Below are 5,454 nucleotides of genomic sequence, written 5' to 3' on the forward strand. Positions count from 1 at the left end.
GACAGCTTCAATGTTCTCAGCAAAGTTAATCTAAAAGGTTAACATGGAGCAAAATTTGTTTTGGTTCTTTGGCCTGTTGGGTCATATTTGCTAATTATTATATCCAACTAAGGAAATTGTTTGTGGCTGGCATAAAAAGGGAAATAAAGGAAAAAGTAAAACCATAAGATCTTACCACCTGCACTCCACTTCCTAATGCGTTAATTTTTCAAAACATCAATTGAAGTACTTGTATTTCAGTTTCAACATTCTTTATTTTCACCAAAACATCTCTGCTAAATGTCTGATTTGACTCACCATACTATGATAGCACAAAGAATAGCAATAATAATTATTATTAATAATCACTAACATTTAGTAAAAACATACCATTTTATCTGTTATAAAAAACAGGGCTGAGACTGTATGTGTGTGTGTATAAAATCTCCTTATAGTAACTGAGGAAATAGATATTCAAAATATACCCATTTCAAAGATTAGAAAAACAAGGCACATGTGCCATCAGTGCTAAGAAATATGGACCTTAAGCTGGAGAAAAAAAGAGAAACCTTAAATGCTTATACATAGGTGACTGACATCATTCTATTTTAGCAGGATAATTCTCCTGGCATTGAAGGTGAAATATGAGGGCGAAATTCAAAAAGGGAGCAAAACTGTTTGAGAAATGACTATCTACTCTCTGTCCAATGTATCTCTGCCCCACCCTTCTGTATTCTACTTGTTTAGAACGATAAACTCTTCTCTAAATGTGCAATGATCATTCTGGTTTTAATGTTTTTGTACCCATTTTCCCTTCTTTTTTCAGTTTAGTTCTTCCCTTGACCATTAGTAAATTCTAACTCTTTTTTATTTTTCAAGATCAAGCTCATCTATTGGTACCTCCAGAAAGCAATTACTTACATGTTATTTCCCTTTGAAAATAGCATGATATGATAGAAAAATCAAGGGGTTGGGAATCAGCCAGGTTTTCTCTGCCTCTTAACCTTGAGCAAGTTCCTTAAGGTTTTTGAGATTGTTTCAGTTGTAAAATGGGAATATTACCTGCCTTGAAGAGTTACTGGGAGGATTAGAAATGATCTTTGACATTTAGTAGGGACCTGATGGTACCATTTATAATTATGTTTTTTCCACAGTCCCCCAGACATTCTTTTCTACATCTTCTTATGGCACTTCATTTAATCTGTATAAACATTTGCTACATTAGATTGGAATTATCTTAGTTTGTGAGCAAGGGCAGAGACTCATTTTTGAATCCCAATAAATAACACAATTTCTGGCCCAAAGCAAGATGCCCTTCATAGAATATTTGTTGACATGAATGATGTGGGGCTATCCTGGGGGTAATGATAGAGAGAATATATATCTGAAAGTTATACAGGGAGAACTATGGGAGTTGATGATTGCAACACTCATTATCTAATCAGCAGTAAGTAGTCTGATGCTCAGAATGAAAATCAAACTGATGAGACACAGTACTGAGGTGGAGTGCCTATATTTAGTAATTGTTGATTGGATGTCAAATATTATGAATTTTATGTTGGTTATAAATGTAATTATATATTTTATATCACTTTAAATATTTTTTCATTTTGTTCTGGAATGCAGTTAGGTTATTTGGAATCAATTTGACTTTCGAGGCTTGATTTTAAACTTTCTTAGTGTGCGTTCAAAATACCCTTTAGGGGAATTCTCTTGCGGTCCAGTGGTTAGGACTGTGCTTTCACGGCAGTGGGCCTGGGTTCAATCCCTGGTAGGGGAACTAAGACCCAGCAAGCCATGCGGCAGGCCCGCCCCCACAAAAAAGAAAGATATTGAAAACTTTCATACACTGATGGTGGGAGTTTAAATTGGCATAGTCACTTTGGAATACGATTTGGCAGTGTCTATGAAAACTGAACACATATCCTATGACCTATCATTTCCACTACCGAGGAACCACCCAATATAAATGCACCCAAATGTTCACCAAAAATATGTACCAGAATGTTTATAGCAACACCGGTTCAGCCAAAAACAGACAAACACAAAACAAAAAACACAAAAACAAAATTCCCTTTAGGCAAGGATTAACTTGACCCCACTACTGATGCAATACCCTCCTGAGAGTTCTACCTTTTAGCTTGAAGTGTGCTTTGAATCAGGACAATTTTCAATCCCATAACAGATTGATGATACTCTTTATTTTTGTAATAGAATTTGGTTAAATCCAATATAATTATACATTAGCTGGTTATTAAATAAATTGAAAAATCTTTAAATTGCAAAGAAATTTATATTTCTTAAATTGCAAAGAAATTTAAATTTATAAACATATGTTTATCTAGGGTATAATCTTTTTGTCACATCTTTATAGTCTTTTTTTCTCTATCTTGCATAAATATCCATTATAAAAATAGGCAGAGCTTTATGAAAGAGGCAGTCAGCTCTGTTGTATGCCTTCTAATAGTTGCAGTTGAAACAAAAGCAAAGTCAGTGGCTATATTTTAAATTCTGAGCTTTCAACCTGCCCTTATAAAAGTCCAATCTCTACTGTCCTCCAAATCACTTTTTTGAGTCTTCCAACTTTGGGTGGTGAGTCTGAATTTGCTCCATAAACTTGAGTGTGCAGGAAGTTTTAAATTTCTCCGTTTTCTTTAAAACAGATTAAAGTTTGCTCCTATTTCACCAAAAAGAAAATTATTCAGTCTCAGTCATTATTGTGGTTCCCTGATCACACCCCTTGGTACTGCAAAGGTCCCAAGCGATTTATGCAGAGTAAACATTCAGGAATGTCCCTCTGGACTTTGGCTTAAGCTTGTTTTCCTTAAAAGGATAAACATTGGCACAGTCATTTGAAATGCAGCACTGTGCAGATTTTCCCATTCTGTAGCACAGAAATCATTTCTGTTGTTGGTAATACCAGTGCTTACGAGTCTTCTAAGTACAGAATGCAGGCTTTCTTCCATAGTCATGTTACTTCCCTGGAAGGAGAGAGCTGAGGAAAAAACCAAAATTGTTAATCTTGGCAGTATGTATAAGGCAGTATGTATAACTCTGTGACAGCCCCCTTTCCCTTCCTACTTTTCCATCTCTGTGGTATCCAGGAGGGAACTAGGTGAAGATAAAGGGTTAATCATGAGTTCAAAAAAAAGGGGAGACCAAGAGAGCCGTGCGAAAAAGGGAATGAAAGAATGAAAGATCCTTGAGAGAGGGAAAAGAGAAGTAAATCCAAGGGATATGAAGTTCTTTAGTCAACCTTGAGGCTTTGGCCAAATGGAATTCCTGATTCCAAGATTCAGGAATCTTTGAAACAGAAAGTAAAATTAAGGGTAACCAAAAGGACACAATGGAGACAGGAGCCACTTCTGTGTTCTAATGCCATTCTTGTTCTATTATTTTCTTCTTGCTTCTTTTGGATGTTTACCAAACTAACATTAGGACAGTGTGGGACATGGATTACACCGTTTCTTCTTTTCCACAGTAGGAGTAGAGTTCTAAGGATACACATACATTAACCAATGAACTCACTGATTAAACAATGACCATGCTTCCAAGATTGGGCGAGGCACAGAGATCCACAAACCAAAATATCTATTCCTTCCTCCACAAGAGTCACAATTTGGTTGAGCAGACAGTGTTGTCAACAGCTAATCCTAACACAGTATTTATGCCAGACTTTATCTACATAAGGAACTGGGAATAAAAATAGCAAAAGAGTGTGCCTGTTCTTGCAGGGCTTAAATTCTAAAAGATAGAATAAACAAATAAAGGGGGGAAAAAAGTGTATCGTGTTATGGCCAGTTTCACATGGGGTCCAGTACTGACCTTAGTCTCAGAAAATAATGGCCCCCTGTTCTTAACCAAAGGCTCAGAAGGCCTTCCTCTCAGAAACAGGAAAAAGCAACGTACCAGAGAACACACTGGCAACTCTGCCACATAAAGAACCAGAGCCCAGTATGGGCATTGAATCACCTTTAATATCCTAAAAATCCTTAACCTTAAATGTCCACTCTTTTGACTAACGGACTTTAGTCCCAAAGCTGTGTTGTCCCAGGATAGCACAGTGGGGAAGCTAATGAATAATAAAGGTGAGGGTCGGACTCCCTTCCATTTTCTTCTGCCCTGGAATGCCCATGAAGAGCTGGAGGTACGTTTGAAAAGACAGAATTTTCACAGAGGACTTGACCTAAAAATCTTGCGGGAACTCAAAAGGGCCACGTACCCTTATGACCAACAATTTCCCCATACTCGCAATAAACACAACCTGAAGGAATCTGTTCATTGTGTGTTTTCTCATTTATTCTGGAAGCTCAGTGTCTAGGTAATTTATTGTAAGCAACCCATTACAATGTGTGAACATGATATAAAATTCACAGTTCAGGGATTCCCTGGTGGCACAGTGGTTGGGGGTCCGCCTGCCGATGCGGGGGACGCGGGTTCGTGCCCTGGTCCGTGAAGATCCCACATGCCACAGAGCGGCTGGGCCCATGAGCCATGGCCGCTGAGCCTGTGCGTCCGGAGCCTGTGCCCCGCAATGGGAGAGGCCACAACAGTGAGAGGCCCGCGTACTGCAAAAAAAAAAAAATTCACGGTTCATTTTTTAATCCAAGTAATACTTTAGAAATCTAATTGACCATTCAAGTCACTGCATTAGCAGAGTGAAACCTCTAATTAAAATTAATAACAAAGCTATCTAAGGATTATTAATTCAAGTAACATCTAATTTGGCATGACTGGGAACACAAACTATGTGAAAATTTCAATTATAAAAACTTAAGGGGCTTCCCTGGTGGCGCGGTGGTTGAGAGCCCGCCTGCCGATGCAGGGGGCGCGGGTTCGTGCCCCGGCCCGGGAGGATCCCACGTGCTGTGGAGCGGCTGGGCCCGTGAGCCATGGCCGCTGAGCCTGCGCGTCCCGAGCCTGTGCTCCTTAACGGGAGAGGCCACAACGGCGAGAGGCCCGTGTACCGCAAAATAACAAAAAAAACAAAAAACAACTTAAGAATTAATTTTGCTGAAATGTAGCCAAGAAAAATACATTTTAAACCATTAATATAGCATAACTCATAAATTATGTATCTCTTTACTTTGCATGCATCCAAAAATGGCTGCACAACAACAGAACACCCAGATTTGTGAAATAATTAAATCTGTTATCTTTGCTATTTTACTGACTCTCATCATGCAAAATCCATAAGCTTTATTTATTTTTAAAATGTTTTTGATATATATTTGTCAAAGTATATTTATCAAGGTAGGAGGATAGAACTATTTCATTTAACATTCTGTTAGCTTGTTTAGAAAATTTCAAATATTTAGGCAGGGCAATATGGGCCTCTCTTTGAACCTTCCCCCAAGACCCCACTATTATTAGAGATGGGCCTGAGGGCATAGATATTGGAGAAGTGTATTTGAGGAAGGATTTCTGGAAAGCATCCTAGGACAGATGACTGAGGAGATGAATTTTGGAAAAAGT

The sequence above is a fragment of the Lipotes vexillifer genome, unplaced genomic scaffold (assembly GCF_000442215.2).
Source record: "Lipotes vexillifer unplaced genomic scaffold, Lipotes_vexillifer_v1.1 scaffold872, whole genome shotgun sequence".
NCBI classification, from domain to species: Eukaryota; Metazoa; Chordata; class Mammalia; order Artiodactyla; family Lipotidae; genus Lipotes; species Lipotes vexillifer.